The 21,158-nt window shown below is 37.0% G+C and overlaps 1 pseudogene; it reads right to left on the bottom strand.

Moving 5' to 3' along the window:
- Positions 1-7,216: 7,216 nt before the first annotated feature.
- Positions 7,217-7,458, bottom strand: LOC109491737 (annotated as a pseudogene).
- Positions 7,459-21,158: the final 13,700 nt, after the last annotated feature.

Here is a 21,158-nt window from a genome sequence, read left to right as displayed (position 1 = left end):
GAATTGGATTTTTTTAATTAAAAATAATCATTAAAAGAAGACTTAATAACAAAAAAACAAAACCAAAAACAAAAAAACCCAAAAAAAAACCCAAATAATCCAATTACAAAATAGGCAGAGGAACTGAATAGAGATTTTTCCAAAGAAGACATACACATGGCCAATAGGTCATGAAAAAGTACTCAACATCACTAATCATCAGGGAAATGCAAATCAAATCCACAATGAGCTATCACCTCACGTCTGTTAGAATGACTATCATAAAAAAGACAAGCAATAGAAGTGTTGGCAAGGATGCAGAGGAAAGTGAACCCTTGTGCACTGTTGGTGGGAATGCAAATTGGTACAGCCACTATGGAAAACAGTATGGAGGTTACTAAAAAAAATTAAAAATAGAAATACCATACGAGCCAGCAATTCCACTTCTGGGTGTATATCCAAAAGAGATAAAATCACTATCTCAAAGTGACACCTGCACCCCCATGTTCAATGCAGCATTTATTAACAATGGCCAAGACACAGAAAAACAAACTAAGGGTCCACAACGGATGAATGGATAAAGAAAATGTGGTGTATATATACAATGGAATATATATAAAATGGAATATTATTCTGCCGAAAATAAGGAACTTTAGTCATTTATAATAACACGCATGGGCCTTGAAGACATCATACCAAGTGAGGTAAGTCAGATAAACACTAATAATACTGTGTGATCTCATGTGTGGAATCTAGAAAAGTTGAACTTACAGAAGCAGAGAACGGATTGGTGGTTGCCAGAGACCAGGGGTTGAAGGTGGGGAAGATGGGTGAAGGTGGTCCAAATGTACAAACAAACAAACTAAAACAAACCTAACAGTTCATAGGAAGGGAAAAGACAGACCCAGCCAGCCCTATGGCAAAAACACTTGGCTATCTTTTGCCATCCGTTCCTTTTTCTCCTGGACACATAACATATCCCAGCTTGCCTTGCAGATGCATGCAGCCAAGCAACTAAATTCTGGCCAAACGGTCGTGAGTGGACATATGTATGTCATTTTCCTATCCTCTACCTCTTTTTCTCCCGTCACCTGTTGGCCGGATATAGAATGTCTGGAGATGTTCTCAGGCCCTAGGCACTAGCACTACAAGAGGGAAGGAGCCTGGTTCCCTGAATGGCCACTTGCAGAAAAGATATCCAAAGGAGCCATGGGACCAAGAACTCACTCATTTGACCAGTGCATCAGCAAAAAACTACAACTTGTATAGTTACGTCACTGAATTCAAGTCTGTTAGGGCAGTTACCCTGCTATGACTTCTCTAGGCAAATGTATGACGGATTTATTCTCATAAGTATGCTGTATACCTTTTCGCTCTTTTTTCCATTTTTCTTTTCCTTGACATTTTACCAAAATAATACACTGGAAGATACTTATCCTAGATACCAGTGTGGTCCCCAGTTAGCCAGACAGATTTGTTCTGAGTTAATGCTTGATCTTTGTGAGGTTGCTCTCACTGAACACTGCTAAGTAATGGAGGATATTACTTTCAGGAGGGATTTTCAAATGCTGGCACCTTAAATAGCCCCCTTGCACGAGCCTAGTGTGTCAACGAACAGGTATTGATTAGATTTTTGCCACTTCTCTGCTTCCGGCTCCAAGAACCAAATACTTGAAACAGACTTTGGTTTCCTGGGTCAGTCTGCCCCGAGACGCAGCATCCCCACCCCCGCCCCGATTGCCTCTTTCTGAGGATCTCAGAACTGTACTTAAAGAGAGACCTGACTGATGGATTGCCTCCAACACCCTCAGGCTGAGGCTGCTACAGGTACTGTCTACTTGTAACCTCATCATCTCTTCCCAGGTCTGATTCACTAAGAAAAGCAGCCAGGCTGTATAATAGGATATCCTACTAATGAGTGCTCATTTATTTATTAATTCATCCATCATTGATTAAGTACCTATCGGGCTCTATGGGGGCACAAAAGAAGCAAGTGAACTTAGCTCAGCCCCTACCCTCAAGAGAGCTTACACTGTTGTCGAAGGAGCTGGGAGAGAGACAGACGAGACGGTACACAGGAAGTTATGATCCTGTGCAAGGTGTGTGGTACAGGGGAGCTCCAGGTAGGTATTTGTCAGAATTAACTGAGCTGTGCAAACGTAAGATTTGTGCACTTTGCTGTATGTAATATAATACACTTTTAAAAGTACTGTTAAAAAGGAACCTATTAAAGCATTTTTTAAAAAAATAACATTTGTTTGTAGCCCCCCCCCCTTCTCTGCTGCAAGGAACACTTCCTTCAGATTTGTTTTCATATTGCATTTATTTAAATATATTTACCTGTTATTTCTGATGTTTAGTTTGGGCCTTTATTTTCCCTTGGAAATGAAGATGTTTACTGATCCTTTATAAAGTAACCTACTTTGGGGGTATTTATGGCACTCGCATTTCACAGGCATAACACAAATTAAAACAGTGTTAAAATACTTTGAAAATGTTAACAGGCTATGGAAGCTCTAAATGATAATACAGCAGATGAGGGAAAACTTGCAAGTAATTTAGCAGTTTTGTGTGCACTTTCCCCCAGAGAGACAAAACTGAGTTGAAGCTATAAATATAAGAAATCAGCTCTGAGAGGGGCACCTGGATGGCTCAGTCGGTTGAGTGTCCAACTTCAGCTCAGGTCATGATCTTGTGATTCACAAGTTCGAGTCCCACATCAGGCTCTGTGCTGACAGCTCGGAGCCTGGAACCTGCTTCAGATTTTCTCTCTCTCTCTTTCTCTCTCTCTCTCTCTCTCCCTGCCCCTCCCCACTTGCACTCTCTCTCTCTCTCATACACACAAATAAATACAAAAATTAAAAAATATTGAAAAAAAAGAAATCAGCTCTGAGAATACATTTCAAAATCAAAACAGAACAGATAAAACCCCAAAACCCAAAATGTCAAGCAAAAACAAATAAAAGAAATAGCCTAAAACAAAACTATGTGCCCCAAAGAGACATACTATAATAAAAAGGAACATAAATAGAACAATTTTTAAAAATTTTTTCTTAATGTTTATTTCTGAGAGAGAGGCAGAGTGTAAGCGGGGAAGGGGCAGAGAGAGACAGAGGGAGACACAGAATCTGAAGCAGGCTCTAGGCTCTGAGCCGTCAGCACAGAGCCGGACACGGGGCACGAACCCACGAACAGCAAGATCATGACCTGAAATGAAGTCGGCGCTCAACCAACTGAGCCACCCAGGCAGCCCAAAATAGAACAATTTTTAATGACAGTATAGAAAATAACATCATCAAATATGATCTTTGAAACAGATATTAAAGATAGTTTTCAAAAATAAACAGTTCTATTTTTTAAGTGTTAAAATCCTGACACACTCAGTAAATCCCATGAGTAATGTATCAAGTAGTAATGTATTTGGTGTTATGAATGTGTAAGTTTATAAGGCAGAACTTAAAAGTTTTGAAAGTGGGAAGAAGTATAATCAGTCATTCCTTCAGTGGTGACTTTGCAGTTTCAACTCTAACCAAGATCACTTTTTAGTTCACTGTGTTAAATTAAAGAAAGTATGACGTTGGCTAGAATTTGGCAGAAGTCACATATGGGGCTGCAAACACTATGGAAAATTAACCTAGGCACATCTCAGGAAGCGGATTGTGATTTTTGTGTATTTGCACTTCCCACTAGCCCTCAACGACCTCCCAGGATGCAGAGTTTACCCTAAGGCAATGGAGGTACAAATGTTTTCTGCTAGTAGTGACCCACAGGCACCAAATAATCCTTAATTTGCTCTTAAAGAGAACTTGGTTCAATCTTGCATTTTACAACTGAGGAAACAGAGACCCTAAGAGTATGTAGCTCTTGCCCAACATAACCATCATTATCAGCTTCGTCATCATCTTGAACTTACCGTGCCCTCTCCATGTGCTGGCCACTGAGATGTATGCCCATTGTACCATATCATCTTCTTACAATCCTCGGTGCTATTTTCACCCTTATTTATCAATGAGGAAATGAATGCTCAAAGCAATGGTATACCATGCTCAGGGTCACACAGGTGAAAGAAAAGTCTTGGGTTCCTCCTTCAGAGCCAGAATTCTTTTTTAAATTTTTTAAATTTATTTTATTTTTAACATGTGTTTATTTCTGAGAGACAGAGAGAGGCAGAGCACAAGCAGGGGAGGGGCAAGAGAGAGAAGGAGCCACAAAATCCGAAGCAGGCTCCAGGCTCTGAGCGGTCAAGCACAGAGCCGGACCTAGGGCTCGAACCCACAGACCATGAGATCATGACCTGCTTAGAAGTGTGACACCTAACCGAAGGAGGCACCCAGGTGCCCCAGAGCCAGCATCATTAATCACTGTATCAAACTGCCTATTGATTGCGCTGTCATAGTTAGAGTTTAGGGCTCAGGACTACCAAACAGTCGGTACAGCTGATACACAACTTATCACATTTTAGGCATTCAAAGATACTGTGGGGCAAATGAATAAATGAAAACTATAAGCACAAAACATAATGTTATGTCTTCACTAAATTTATCTGCAATGAATTTTCACCAATACATTTGAAAGAGTGGCTCCATCAATACAGTTACTTAGACATGCTTTATTTTCTTTCAAAATTACTTCTACATTTAATCACTATTTTAACAGAAAATAAAAGATACTTGAGAGAGGGAGAGTGTGCATTAACTGCCAGAAGTTGTGTCCTGAGAATATGGCTAATATATATGAGGACACATTGAAGAAAATAAGAATAAATATAAACAACAAAGAAATAATTAATGATAAAATTGAAACTAGTAGTTTTTTAAAGAATTAATATAACGTCAACTTTTTGAAGTTTCTAAAAAAGATGGCCTATGTAGTATATAGTGATATGTATATACACATACCTATATTTCCCTAAATGAGCATTGACTTATATGTCAATATACTGTCTTCTGATACCCTTTATTGGTGCTTTAATGTCATCTAGCAGGTATTGAATAAAAATGTCAGTAAGACAGACAAGAATTCGTTTTAATCTACCATAATCATATGTTACAGATTTTCTAAAAATTACAAATTTTATTATTTTTTAACATTTTTTAATGTTTATTTTTGAGAGAGAGAGAGAGAGAGAGAGAGAGAGAGAGAGAGAGAGAGAGAGAGTCAAAGCATGAGCAGGGGAGGGGCAGAAAGAAAGGGAGACACAGAATCTGAAGCAGGCTCCAGGCTCCAAGCTGTCAGCACAGAGCCGGATGCAGGGCTTGAACTCATGGATCGTGAGATCGTGACCTGAGCTGAAGTTGGATGCTTATCCAACTGAGCCACCCGCGCACCCCAGAAAATACGCATTTAAAGTATATGTTCTACCCACACATTGTATTGCAAAATACACTCTTTATTTCTCCATTTTGATACCAACATGCTCAGTCCCAGACTTTCTTTTCAAGCCAAAAATATATCAATATGTTCAATATCAGTTTATTCAACAAATATTTCCTGGCTACCCATTATGTGCCAGGCCCCTAGGATAAAGAAGGGGGCATTAGTCCTATTTTTGCATTCAAAAAAATAAGTAGCTCTGTCAACTTGGTGGTGAATTATACGTTAAAATTCAGTTGACCTTTAAAAAAGGCTAAAACTGTCTTTTTGCCAGATGTGTGATTGCCTGGGAAACTTTTATAACAAAGAGTCTAAATAGGTTTTTGCTTTTTCTTTTAAATTCTTCTTAGTATTTCAGAAGATAAGGAGCTTTTTTTAAATTAAAGATGGAAAAATTTTAAGTTATTAGGAGTTAAACAGAGTTCATCTCTACAAAAGGAGAACTTATCCATGGATATTTTCATTTTAGGGGCAAAATCATATAATTCCTATAAGATATTGCAGACAAATGTATTTTTTGAATTCATTGTGTAATATTTTTCGCCACTGCTCAGCATTCCTAATAGCTTCTGTGATTTTTGTAGAAGTAATATCCACTCATTGTATAAAATATGAGCTAAATGTCCATCAAAACAGGAATAGATATGCAGCTAAAGAAAATAAACCAGAGTTTCTGGGATTAATCTGAAAAAAATCTTAAATACAGAGTATTGAGCAAAATACATGTTTATAGTATGATTACATTTCTTTCTTTCTTTTTTTCTCCTTTCTTGTCCTAGTCTTTTATTTGTTAACCAGTAATCTTTAAAAATAAATGCATAGGAATGCAAATTGGTACAGCCACTCTGGAGAACAGTATGGAGGTTCCTCAAAAAATTAAAACTAGGACTACCCTATGACCCAGCAACTACACTACTAAGTATTTACTCAAAGGATACAAAAATACAGATTCGAAGGGGTACATGCACCCCGATGTTTATAGCAGCATTAACAACATAGCCAAATGAATGGATAAACAGATTGTGGTATGTATATATATGTATATATATATAAATATATATATATATATTTTTATTTATATACTATATATATATAAACATATATATGTATTTATATACATATAATGTATGAATAATACATACATATAATGTATGAATAATAAATGCATGGATAAACAAATTGTGGTATATATATGTATATATGTATATACACACACACACATACACACACACACACACAATGGAATATTATTCGGCCATAACAGAATGAAATCTTGCCATTTGCAATGATGTGGATAGAGCTGGAGAGTATTATGGTAAGCAAAGTAAGTCAGAGAAAGACAAATACCACATGATTTCACTCATATGTGGAATTTAAGAAACAACAAATGTTCATGGCGGGGGGGGGGGGGTTGGAAAAGAGAGGCAAATAAGGAAACAGACTCTTAAGTATAAAGAACAAACTGATGGTTAGTAGAGGGAAGGTCGGTTGGGGGATGTGTTAAATAGGTGTTGGGGATTCGGAGGGCACTTCTTGTGATGAGCCATGGGTGTTAAATGTAAGCAATGAATCACTGAATTCTTGAAACCAATATTACACTCTGTTAACTAACTGGAATTTAAATAAAAACTAAAAAACTAAAAAAAGAAACATAACTAACTAACTAACTAACTAACTAAATAAATAAATAAATAAATAAATAAATGCAGAAGGAAAGCAACAAACAAAAGCGGGCGATCTGCATAGTGGGTGGAAAATGACCGTGAGCCACGGCACAAGAGAAGTTCCTGTTTTGTTCTGTGGGGCCAGGAGGTTACAGTACTGTGTGCTCACCTTTCTTCTCCCCGATGAAGGTCTCAAACAGCTAATTTTTGCTTTTCAACCATTTTTATTCATCTTATTCTCTGACTCCATACATTCCAGAAGGCTCAACGGATTTGTAATACACTTCCAAGATGAAGGGAAATTTCTTGCTCATTGTTTGCCTGAATGTTGGCTTGTGTCCATCTTATTAAACAAAAAATATGCTCCAAAAACACCCACAAATTCAACTACTAAAACTCCTTTAAAGATCTTCTTGGCCAGTGGTTCCACAGTGTGGGCCATCATGTAACCAACAGGCAGGTGAGTGGGCAGCAAGGGAGAACTGCATTGCTGTTTATAATGCTGTACCCGAGACGCTTACATCTGAAACCATTTCTATAAAACTTTAAGCCATATATAACAATACCATATAGTACTAAATGGCTGTACATAGTAAAAATATAAAAATCTCTGTGGGTCGATAAACAAGTTTGGAATAGTGGAGATGGAGAGAAAAGACTAGAAATGAGATCAAAGAAGGGTACCCAAGGGAGAAAGAGGTCAAATGTATTTGTACTAGATCAACAATTAACCTCTAGGCAGAACTTACAGGTGATTCTAGGGGCCCAATGCTGATGGCCTTTTGACCAATGTCAGAAAGTGGCTGTTTCCTATCATTTAATGTTTTCAGGTTGTTTAAGGTAAGAAAGTCACTCCTGACCTTATTTTCTTGTGGTTTGAAGTACAAATCTTACTTAATTCTGAAAAATAACAAAGAAAAAGGGAAAAGAAAGAAAAGTAAAAATAAAAAAAGAAATAAAAGAAAAGCCTCTGAAATTGGCATAGTAAAATGTTGTTAAGAGCTGGCACTTTGAATTTCCAGTTCTGAGATGTTTATTATACTATACTTTATACTTTTCTATATACTTGAGCTGTGACACAATTTAAAAAGGTAAATTATATGAAATTAGAAATAAGAGAACACTTAAAAAAATTCTGACAAGCCAAAAGGCCACAATTCTACCATCCAGAAATAGCCGCCTCTACATTTCGGTGTGTTTTTATAGTCCTATGTGTGGGAAATGAGACAATACTTTTTGTTACAATTTAAAAAAATTATATAAGTATATTTTCAGAATATAAATATTCATCCTCACATCTTTCCTGAATGACATTTCATTGTATTTCTGTAAAATGCTATATTTAATCAATCCTCCCTTCCTGGAAATACAGGCTGTTTCAACTTTCATAATTTGAAATAATGTTTTAACGAATGTTCTTCTACATGTATTTTCTATACACAACCATGATAACTTCCTTAAAGTATAGTTTTGTAAGTAAAGTTTCTGGGCCAAAACTATACACAGAATTTTAGGTTTAAAGCATATTTTGAAATTGCTTTCCAAAAAGATATTAAGCTACATTAACATGAGAGACCCTATATTCTCAGAATAGCACTTATTATTTAAAAAATCTTTAATAGTTGCATAATATTGAATTTTACTCTTTTTACTATTGGAATTTTCTTTTTCACACCTTTGCCTATATCTTAGCCAGACATTTATCTTCTTTCCTATAGTTCTATAAGATTTTTATGTTAAATAAATTCACTTTTTCTTATGCATTTTGAATATTTTCTCTATGTTGTGTTTTGCCTTTCCTTTTAGTTTAGAGTGTTTTTAATGTCTTGAAATGTATACGTTAAATCTATCAATATTTCCCTTTATGTTTTCTGCTTATATGTATAGTCATTTATGTAATCTGTAGCATTTCTGTTTCACTTTCTATTTGGATATTCAACACATATGGAGTTTATTTTAGTATATTTGGGCATATGGTGCTAGGAATCTAATTCTATTTTATTATAGATTATTACAAATAGTCGATCAGCTGTCTCAAAGGCATTCATTGAATAATCCAGACTTAACCTGCTAACTTGAATTTTTTTCAATACTTAATTCTCATATATCCTGTTTGTGAATTTTCCATTCTTTTGCCATAGTCAAATAAGTTTTTTTTTTCACAAAAAGATGTATTTCTAGTAAATTTTTGAAAGAACTTTAAGAATTGAGTTTTCCTACAGTTAACATTGTGTTAAATTTTTTAATGCAATTGACATAACTTGAAGTTGTTCTTGGAATTCTCGTCTACTTATGCCTAGAGAAGATAAAAAATTGAGGCACAATCTATCGATTCCTGACATTTGGAATCATTCTAATCAAAATGAAAATCCAAGGAAATGGAATTTATAATCACAACAATTACAATATATGAAGCACAAAGACCTAGGCAATACTGACCCTTCATTGGCTAAAATGATAATAACAGGAAATTGCAAAGCTGGGCTAGCTTGTTATCCTTGCTTAAGCTACGGGGTGTTTTCATCCACCTGATAGAAATCTCAGGTTTATACCTCTCTATTTTATCTCTATCTCTTCTTTGGGTCAGTGGAAAGGATGAAAATTCAAAGGACATGATCCAAACCTTCTTACTCTTATCCTTGTTCTCACCTTTGGACAATGAGTGTTTGAATTTCTTACATTCTCCCTTCTCAAATTACATGAAATTACAGTTATTGCCATGGACGAGGGAATGTACATAAGATATTCCTTCATTGGACAAAACCCCCTGAGCCTTAAGATCTACATCTGTTGTATTTTTTAATTAAATGAGCTATAAATGTGCACAATGTCATTGCGATAGAAATTCATGAATGACTTGGCTAAAGCATCATGTTTCAAAGTAAATGTTTCAACCCTTATCTTTCCAGGTCTCCAGGAAGCTCAATAACCATTTTGCATTATAGGGATTTTAATATATGTAAATACAGAGAAAACAGGAACAACGAACTACCATGTGTCCATCACTGAATGTAAGTAATCATCAACATTCTGCTGTTTTTGTCTCAATAGCCTTTGATATGATGGCATCTCCCTCCTTTTCTTCTGACAACACACTATCCAAGTTTGCCCCTATCCATCTGGCAGTTCCTTCTCACGCTCTTCCTCTTTTCCTTAAACTATCTGTTTCCCCTTGAACCCAACTACTCCCATGGCCTCATTTACCATATTTAAGCAACTCCTAAATTCATACATCCTGCTCAGATATCTTTTCCGGGGAACATTAAACTCAACATGACCAAATGTACACACATTATCTTTAAACTCTCCTTAGCACAGCTCCTCTCTGATGTCTCAAGAAATGATGTATCCATCCAATTACTCATAATGCAAACAGAGATCTGATCACTGATAATTTTCTCTTCCACAATAAATTACCAAATTAGCCAACTTAGTGTCCTAAACACTTTTCTTTTTTTTTTTTTTTTTTTTCAACGTTTATTTATTTTTGGGACAGAGAGAGACAGAGCATGAACGGGGGAGGGGCAGAGAGAGAGGGAGACACAGAATCGGAAGCAGGCTCCAGGCTCTGAGCCATCAGCCCAGAGCCTGATGCGGGGCTCAAACTCACGGACCGTGAGATCGTGACCTGGCTGAAGTCGGACGCTTAACCAACTGCGCCACCCAGGCGCCCCAGCACTTTTCAAGTATGTCTCCTTTCCATTTGCACTGTCAACACGATGATCAGCACTGTCCGATGAAATATAATGAAATCCGTACATCCAAGCCACACATAAAATTTTAAATTTCCTGGTTGCCACATTAAAGAGGTAAATTTAAGAAGACGTATCATTTAGTTCAATTTTTATCCCAGATATTGTCATTTTAAACATGTAAGCAATGTAAAATACTATCAATAAGATATTTATACTCTTTTTTTTTCTTACGAAGTCTTTGCAATCTGGTGTGTATTTTGCACTGCTCAGGACATCCTAATTTGGACAAACCATACTTCAAGCACTGAGTGGCCACATACAGCTGGTGCTCACCACGTTGGAAGAGCAGATTTAGTCCAAGCTGTGACCATCTCTTTTTGGTGGTGTCTGTTAATGGGCTTCAAACATCGCTACTTGGTTTCCTTTAGTTCATTCTTTTGAATTTCCATTGGAAACTGGAGTTTCCATTCAGTTCATTATTTTTCCAATGCAGATCTGTCTCATGATTGCAAACTATAATCCTTTAGTGACTTCCCATTTTTCCTTTTTGGCTAAAATCTGAGACTCCTAACATAACCTACAACACTCTCCTTGATCTGATCACATTTGATATCTCCAATTTGTGTCATGTACAAAGCCTCTTCCCATTCACAGCCTTTATACAAGCTTGAAATATTCTTGTTCCTATCATCTTTATTTATTAGCGTAAGTGTCGCTTACTTAGAGAAATCTTCCTTGACACCACGTTCCTCTTGTTCCTCCCAAGAATCCAATTACGTTGTCTTTCTACCCACAATGCTTTTACTTCATGGCAAAAATGATTTGTGTTATTATTTGTTCAAGACAGGCCTCCAATTTGGGTCTGCTAGTTATTCTGGTTCGTCTTTATATCTCCTCACCAAGAAGAGTGCTTTGTACTGAATAAATATAGGCTAAATGTATAAATTTTACTTTCTTAGCATTATTCACATGAGAAAAAGCTGAGGTTACCAAGATGGGCTTAGACCAATCATGATTCACATCCCCAGTCTAGGGAAGGGACTCTTATACTTGAGCACAAAGACACCTCATCCTTGAACAAAATTAATATTCTGTGAACAAGAAAAAAAAAAGAAGAGGTGGCTATTGGGTATGCTACCAACGCTGTCTACCAGAAATTTCCAATTTATCTTTGTGATAGACTGTTCACCTACTTCGGCTTACAGCAGCCCAAGAAAAGCAAGACTGAGCCATCTGGAGACAAATTTGTGGATGGAGGTTTTATTTTGTTTTTAAACTATAAAAATAAAGAGGAAGAAACACACTGTATTAGTCAGGTTCTGCAGAGAAACAGAACCAATAGGATATATATAGATATATATATATATACATATGAAAAGATTTATTATAGAAATTGGCTCACGCGATTATGGAGGCCGAGAAGTCCCACAGTCAGCTGTCTGCAAGCTGGAGAACCAGGAAAGCTGATAATATAATTCAGTCCAAGTCCAAAGGCCTGAGAATGAGGAGCTGCTATGTCCAAGGACAAGAGAAGATGGACATCCCAGCTCAAGAACAAAGAAAGAGAATTTCTCCTTTCTCTGTCCTATTGTACTGTTAAAGCCCTCAATGATTGACGATACCCTTTTATACTAGTGAGGGGAGATTTCTTTACTCAGTCTACTGATTCAGATGCTAATTGTTTTGGGAAATACCTTCACAGACACACTCAGAAATAATGTTTTATGAGCTGTCTGAGCATCACTTGGTCCACTCAGATTGACACATGAAGTTAACCATTACACATGCTCTATTAACTAACATTCACAAACATTTTCCTTCATCATCACATTTGGTCCTCCCAATAATTCTGGACAACCTCATTAAGTTAGTGTTATTACTTATCATCTTGCATAATTTACAAAGGAGAAATCTCAATCAAAAAGGTTGAGAGACTTGTCCAAGGATACTCAGAAATCACATAATGACTTGGACAAGGACATAGCTGTTCTTTTTTTTTTTTTTTTTTTTTCAACGTTTATTTTTATTTTTGGGACAGAGAGAGACAGAGCATGAACAGGGGAGGGGCAGAGAGAGAGGGAGACACAGAACCGGAAACAGGCTCCAGGCTCCGAGCCATCAGCCCAGAGCCTGATGCGGGGCTTGAACTCCCGGACCGCGAGATCGTGACCTGGCTGAAGTCGGACGCTTAACCGACTGCGCCACCCAGGCGCCCCGGGTGTTCTTTTTTTTTAATGGACATATGCTTTTTATTATGATGATGAATTTTTAAACTTTTTTTAATTGTAAGATTATTTATTTATTTATGTATTTATTTAATTATTTTTTAAATTTACATCCAAATTAGTTAGCATATAGTGCAACGATGATTTCAGGAGTAGATTCCTTAGGGCCTCTTACCCATTTAGCCCATCCCCCCTCTCCTCCAGTAACCCTCAGTTTGTTCTCCATATTTGAGTCTCTTCTGTTTTGTCCCCCTCCCTGTTTTTATATTATTTTTGTTTCCCTTCCCTTATGTTCATCTGTTTTGTCTCTTAAAGTCCTCATATGAGTGAAGTCATACGATTTTTGTCTTTCTCTGACTGACTAATTTCACTAAGCATAATACCCTCCAGTTTCATCCACGTAGTTGCAAATGGCAAGATTTCATTCTTTTTGATTGCCAAGTAATACTCCATTGTATATATACCCCACATCTTCTTCATCCATTCATCCATAGATGGACATTTGGGCTCTTTCCATACTTTGGCTATTGTTGATAGTGCTCCTATAAACATGGTGGTGCATGTGCCCCTTCAAAACAGCACACCTGTATCCCTTGGATAAATGCCTACTAGTGCAATTACTGGGTCATAGGGTAGTTCTATGTTTAGTTTTTTGAGGAACCTCCATACTAGTTTCCAGAGTGGCTGCACCAGCTTGCATTGCCGCCAACAATGCAAAAGAGATCCTCTTTCTCCGCATCCTCACCAACATCTGTTGTTTCCTGAGTTGTTCATGTTAGCCATTCTGACAGGTGTAAGGTGGTATCTCATTGTGGTTTTGATTTATATTTCCCTGGTGATGAGTGATGTTGAGCATTTTTTCATGTGTCAGTTGGCCATCTGGATGTCTTCTTTGGAGAAGTGTCTATTCATGTCTTTTACCCATTTCTTCACTCGATTATTTGTTCTTTGGGTGTTGAGTTTGATCATTTCTTTATAGATTTTGGATACTAACCCTTTATCTGATATGTCATTTGCAACTATCTTCTCCCATTCTGTCAGTTGCGTTTTAGTTTTGTTTATTTTTTCCTTTGCTGTGCAGAAGCTTTTTATTTTGATGAGGTCCCAGTAGTTCATTTTTGCTTTTGTTTCCCTTGCCTCCAGAGGCATGTTGAGTAAGAAGTTGCTGCGGCCAAGATCAAAGAGGTTTTTGCCTGCTTTTTCCTCAAGGATTTTGATGGCTTCCTGTCTTACACTGAGGTCTTTCATCCATGTTGAGTTTGTTTTTGTGTAAGATGTAAGAAAGTGGTCCAGGTTCATTCTTCAGCATGTCGCTGTCCAGTTTTCCCAGCACCACTTGCTGAAGAGACTGTCTTTATTCCATTGGATATTCTTTCCTGTTTTGTCAAAGATTAGTTGGCCATGCATTTGTGGGTCCATTTCTGGGTTTTTTATTCTGTTCCATTGATCTGAGTGTCTGTTCTTGTGCCAGTACCATACTGTCTTGATGGTTACATCTTTGTAGCATAGCTTGAAGTCTGGGATTGTGATGCCTCCTCCTTTGGTTTTCTTTTTCAAGATTGCTTTAGCTATTCGGGGTCTTTTCTGGTTCCATACAAATTTTAGGATTATTTGTTCTAGCTCTATGAAGAATGCTGGTGTTATTTTGACAGGGAATGCATTGAATATGTAGATTGCTTTGGGTAGTATTGACATGAAAGAGGAGAGATCACAACCAACACAGCAGAAACAAAAACAATAATAAAAGAATATTACAAGCAATTATATGCCAATAAAATGGGCAATCTGGAAGAAATGGACAAATTCCTAGAATTTGTCCTAGAAACATATATACTACCAAAACTGAAACAGGAAGAAATAGAAAATTTGAACAGACCCATAACCAGTAAAGAAATCTAATTAGTAATAAAAAATCTGCCGAAAAACAAGAGTCCAGGGCCAGATGGCTTTCCAGGGGAATTCTACCAAATATTTAAGGAAGAGTTAACACCTATTCTCTTGAAGCTGTTCCAAAAAATAGAAATGGAAGGAAAACTTCCAAACACTCTCTATGAAGCCAGAATTATCTTGATCCCAAAACCAGACAGAGACCCCCTAAAAAGGAGAACTATAGACCAATTTCCCTGATGAACATGGATGCAAAAATCCTCAACAAGATATGAGGCAACCGGATCCAACAATACACTAAAAAAATTATTCACCGCGACCAAGTGGGATTCATACCTGGGATGCAGGGCTGGTTCAATATCCACAAAACAATTAACATGATTCATCACATCAATAAAAGAAAGGACAAGAATCATATGAGGCTCTCAATAGATGCAGAGAAAGCATTTGACAAAATACAGCATCCTTTCTTGATAAAAACCCTCAAGAAAGTAGGGATAGAAGGAGCATACCTCAAGATCATAAAAGCCATATATGAATGGCCCAATGCAAATATCATCGTCAATGGGGAAAAACTGAGAGCTTTCCCCCTAAGGTCAGGAACAAGACAGGGATTTCTCCACTCTCGCCACTGTTATTCAACATAGTATTGGAAGTCTTAGCCTCTGCAATCAGACAACACAAAGAAATAAAAGGCATCCAAATCAGCCAGGAGGAGGTCAAACTTTCACTCTTAGCAGATGACATGATACTCTATATGGAAAGCCCAAAAGATTCCACCAAAAAACTACTAGAATTGATTCATGAATTCAGCAAAGTTTCAGGATATAAAATCAACGCACAGAAATCGGTTGCATTCCTATACACCAACAATGAAGCAACAGAAAGGGAAATCAAGGAATCAATCCCATTTATAGTTGCATCAAAAACCATAAAATACCTAGGAATAAATCTAACCAGAGAGGTGAAAAATCTATACACTGAAAACTATAGAAAGCTTATGAAAGAAATTGAAGAAGATACAAAAAATGGAAAAAGATTCCATGCTCCTGGATAGGAAGAACAAATATTACGATGAATTTTTATGTTTATTTATTTATTTTGGGAAAGAGAGTGCAAGTGGGTTAGGGACAGAGACAAATGGAGAGAAAGAATCTCAAGCAGGCTCCACCCTGTCAGCACAGAACCTGATGCGGGGCTGGATCTAATGAACTGTGAGATCACGACCTGAGCTGACATCAAGAGTCAGATGCTTTACCGACTGAGCCACCTAGGTGCCCCTGCTTTTTATTATAATACTAAGTAAATAGTATATATAGTGTACTATAATATAGTATAGTATACAATACTATTTAGTATCAAATACTAAGAGTATTTTTTAGAGCAGTTTTAGGTTCACTTAAAAATTGAGGGGGAAATACAAAGATTTACCAAATGCCCCCTACGCCCACATATGCATAGCCTCCCTCATTATCATCATCCCCCTCCAGAGTAGTACGTTTGTGACAACTGATGAATCTACATGGATGGGCACATCATTATCACCCACAGCCCATAGTTTCTGTAACAGTTCACTCTTCATGTCGGTGTCCTTATTCCCAAATTCAAACTCTTTTCCCTACAGTAGCATTTCTCAGTATGAACCTCACCTGTGTTATGTGTTAGGGAAAGCAAATTCTTGGGCCTCCCTCCAGACCTAATGAATCAGACACTGGGAGTCTAGCCTAGCAACCTGTGCCTAATAAGCTCTCCAGGTGACTCTGATACTCCTAAAGTATGAGAACCACTACAGTACATCCTACTACCCACACTGTTTTCTCTTACGTTGATCAATTGTTTTCTATTTGTTTCATGATTTGGCAGGAAAAGAAAAATACTGACTTTGCACTCAGGTGTATCATAAGAAGTCAAAGTCATCTTCGCCTTACTTCCAAACTCAAATGGCTCTTGGATTTAGGGATCTCCCCACTGGGCCCCATTTCCAAGGTTACATACTTGAATCCAATGAATGGTGGCCAGTTACTCCCTATAAACGGCCTGAGTTGTATTTCTATGTGAGCAAGCAAAACAAGTCAGGGAAAGTCTGCATCTCACAGAACTTATTTTCTTTTACTTAACAATGAATTACAGTGAACTCTCTCTTCTGCCAAAACGAAAGCCCTTTGCCCTCTATCTCCCATATACTTCCATGATCCAGCCTTCTTACCACAAAACCTGCAGTATTTCTCCTTCTTAAGAAAACAAAACCCTAAAAATTTTCAGTGACTAATAATTGTCTCTGACAAAGATGTCCTAATTCTAGCACAAGACGAATTTGTCTTCTTCCAACTTTGCCCTTGTCTTTTGCTACATTATCAGCACTACAATAACTCTAACCCATAAATCAGGGGCTTATGCCTTGCATGCTGCCTATTCTCCACATTTCTGGCATATTTGTGAGAATAAAAGAAATTGCAGACCCAAGGTCGATTTCTGTCCCAACTGATATATTGGCCAAGACTGTCTCTCTCTCTCTCCCAGCTTTGGGGCCCTAGTGTTCCCTGTCAGTATCTGCCTGACCATAATGTTTATCCACAGACTTTTCCTGCTGCTTAGGTTTCTCAAAATTCTATACTGGCACACTTTACCAGATTGTCTCCCCAGTAACAAATCTTATATTTGGAACCTATTTAAATGACCTCCACACAAGAAACAAGTATTGTGCTGACTTTGAGGTCAGGCCAACCTTATATAGCTGATGACGTGGAGCAACGTGCTTACTTCTTCAGTTCAGTGTCTCATCCATGAAATGGGTATATGCAGTGGTTCTCAAATTCTAGGGTACATTAGAACCATGAGAGTTTGTAAAAAGAAAAAATGGAGTGCAGGGCTTTCCAAAGAGTTTCTGACTCAGTAGGTCTAGGGAAGGGCCTGAGAATTCATGTTTCTGAAAAAGGTCCTAGGTTATGCTAATGCTGCTTGTCTGGAGATCACACTTTGACAACCACTGAAATAACATTATTAGTACGAGAAATACTATTTGTAAAGTGCCCAATTCAAAGTAACCACTCAATGAATGTTCATTTATTGTCCTCCACCTCTATTCCACATGGAAATAGATGACGAAAGTGAATTAATGACATTGGATTTGAATGGAATTGAGCTAAATGCAATTATCTCTGGGCAAAGCCTTTCTGGAAACAAACCAAAAGAGATATTTTGTGAAAATAAAATAAAGGAGGCATTTTAGGTAAATGAATTTTTAGAAGCTATTGATAAATATTGGCAAAGGCATCAAAGGGAACTTCTACACAGCATTAGTAGAAAAATAAATAAATATAATGAATAAATATATTTTTATATGTATATATTATATATATGTACATACATAATATATGTATTATATACATACATGTATTATATATAATTTTAGAGGAAAATTTGGTAGTACCTACTAAATGTGAGATACACATAAATTTTGACCCAGCATTTCACTTCCAGAATATGTCCTTGAGAAATACATACAGATGCACAGGAATATAGTACAATATATTTGCATAGCAGCTCCTAAACTCAAGTATGTAAGAAATGTATTTTTTTTTTTCCTGTAAGTCAACTTGATTTATACTTCAAGCCCATTGCACCAGGTGGCAAAAATAAATCCCATTCATTTCAGGATTCATTTACTGACATTTTTCTGGAGTTGCACCTGAGAACCAGGGACATGAGCAGAGCAGAGGCATTGGAGTATGTGCAGAGTATTGGTCTTATGTCATAATCCATCCACACTGTCATCTCCTGGCTTGACCATCATTCTGTTGGTACTTGATAGATTTTATATACAGATTACTGCTACCTTATTGCACGATTTCCTCCTTGCAGCCCCATCCTGCCCGTTGATTTCATTACCTCCATACTTTGCCAGATACTATGGAAGCTGAGACCCTTATTCGTTTTATGCCACTTTTAGATGCTCAGTATCACTCTGATGTTTCAGTGTCATGTAAATTCTGAGGGTGTCTAGGGCTCTAATCAACTATATCTCATCTTATTTTAGTCCTACAAACAGAGTAAATCAATAAAGTTTAATGGCTAAATTTGCAAGTGTCACAGATTGCCATTTGAAATCTTGTGTCATTTTAGTTTTTATCAAATACTGAAGAAGGGAAAATAGCCATTTTGATGGTGAAAAATCTTGTTTTCAAGACAAGTCCCAGATGTAAGCCACTCCTTAATCAGTGACTCAGTGATTATAACTTAGCAACATGCAAGTCGGTGTTAGCTATATATAGCTCTATTTTTGTATGCATTGAAATGAGCCTCTGATGGTCAAAATAGTTTTGTATTTTCAAAATGATAGCAGCTGTTTATCCTTAATTTTGAGAATAATTTGGGGAGTAATGTACTTTACTTTTTACCCAAAAGACAGGGATGACTTCACTGTTTAGATACAGAAAGAAATATGTTAAATCATTCAACCAATGCTGCTTGGAATAGACTTCTTTAAAGCATATTTTGATTGTGTAACTGTTCTGAACTAAACTTGGCTTGCGAAATCTCTGGATGTTACATAACTTCTGAGAAAATACAAAAGTAAGAAAGAAAGAAAGAAAAGACAATGAGGTTGAGGCATTTCAGCATACATTTTGTTTTTTTAAGTAGCCATAAAGTGCCAGATGTTGTAATACAAAGATAGATAGAACACAGGTCCTGTCAATGAGATCTTGGACTAGGTGGGGAGAAAATCAAGTAATAGAGACAAAGTTCGATCAGACAATACAAAGTACAAAGACAGATAGCATACACCCGATCTGAAGAAAGGCTTCATGGCAAAAGTAACATTTAATCTGTGGTGGAAGAGGGAAAGAAGCATATTCAAGAAGCAGGGACAGAATTTCCCAGGACAAAAAAAAAACCTATTCATCAGACTGTAAGCTCTGTGTTAGGAGGAAGACATGTTGAGTGTTGCTTTTTCTTTGACTAAAAATGTTTTCAATATCTCAGAGCTAACTAGGGGAATTTATAAGAACTGCATGCATTCTATCCATAACATTTCCCTTGGGAGTGCACTGTTAGGTTGAATTTGGGATTGTAAGAGGAATAGTTCCCCCACCTGTCACTTTAGAAGGTGGTTTAACCCAATTTCTGGCTGTTCTCTTTGGGATGTGGGGCTAACTTCTTAGCACTTGTCCTTATCTATAGGTCCTAGAAGCCAGTTTCATGGCAATAGGAAAAGTTTCACTCAACACTCAACACTGGTTCCCAAAAGAAATATAATGCAAGCCACATATGCAATTGTAAATTTTTCTAGTAGCCATGTTAGAAAGATGAAATGAAACTAAAATTAATTTTATAATATACTTCAAACCAATGTGTACAAAATATATTTCAACATGTGATCAATATAAAAATTATTAATGAGATAATTTTCATCCTGTCTTCAAAACCTAGTATTAATTTAAAAATTACAGCATATCTCAATTTGCTCTAGACTCATTTCAAGAGGGCACTTTAGGCAAAGCCATTTATTTATTATAGATTGTCTTGTGACAAAGCTAACAATGGCTCCTTACCATGCTCATGGAATAAGTCCCACTTCCAATTAGACATAAATTTGTGTCTTAGACAATCGAGTAAAGGAGAAGATGCCTCATGCAGTTCTCCTTCTTGCTCCACAGGCTTGGAGAGACCACTTCTTTCTATGTCCTTCCTTACTAAACAATTATTTAGAAACTCAGTTGTTTTAAAATATCTGAAAGAGTATTATTTTTCTAACTCAGCTTACTGCCTAATTAGATAGAGGCAAACTTCTAGAATAGCTTTTCTTTGACCTTTGTATCACAATTTTTTAAAAAATCGATGAAATTTGTTATCTCCTACAACACAAATCAAGCTTTTCTTCCGCATCACCCTTTGCAGATGGATAGGTCTGCCTCCAATGGCCTCATATCTGAACACAGGCTGGATATGCCCCCATCAGCTTGGTTTCAGATTTATTTCTTTAGACTGAGCAAGAAAGAACCAAGAATCAAGAGTAAAACTTCACTCATTACCTTTTAAACTTATTTACTTATTTTTTGTTGTTGGTTTGGCAAGTTGCCTCATTCCACAGAGACTTTACAAGGTGCTTATGTCTTATGTTTGAAGGTGAGAACTGTGATCTAATCTGTATTCTGCGTGTTACTTAGCACACTGAGGGTGCCCAATAAATATTAAACAGGAAGGCTTTATTGAATCACTTTATACCATACACTTCCTAGTGGCCTCCTTTGTGCCAGCTTCCAGTACAAAACCATTATAAAAAGATGGGTGGTTGGATGGATTAATAAGTGAATTTACTTGATAGTTTGCTGCCA

The sequence above is a fragment of the Felis catus genome, chromosome C2, assembly GCF_018350175.1.
Source record: "Felis catus isolate Fca126 chromosome C2, F.catus_Fca126_mat1.0, whole genome shotgun sequence".
NCBI classification, from domain to species: Eukaryota; Metazoa; Chordata; class Mammalia; order Carnivora; family Felidae; genus Felis; species Felis catus.
Note: the sequence above shows the minus strand (reverse complement) of the source record. Positions and strands in the feature narration are given on the sequence as shown.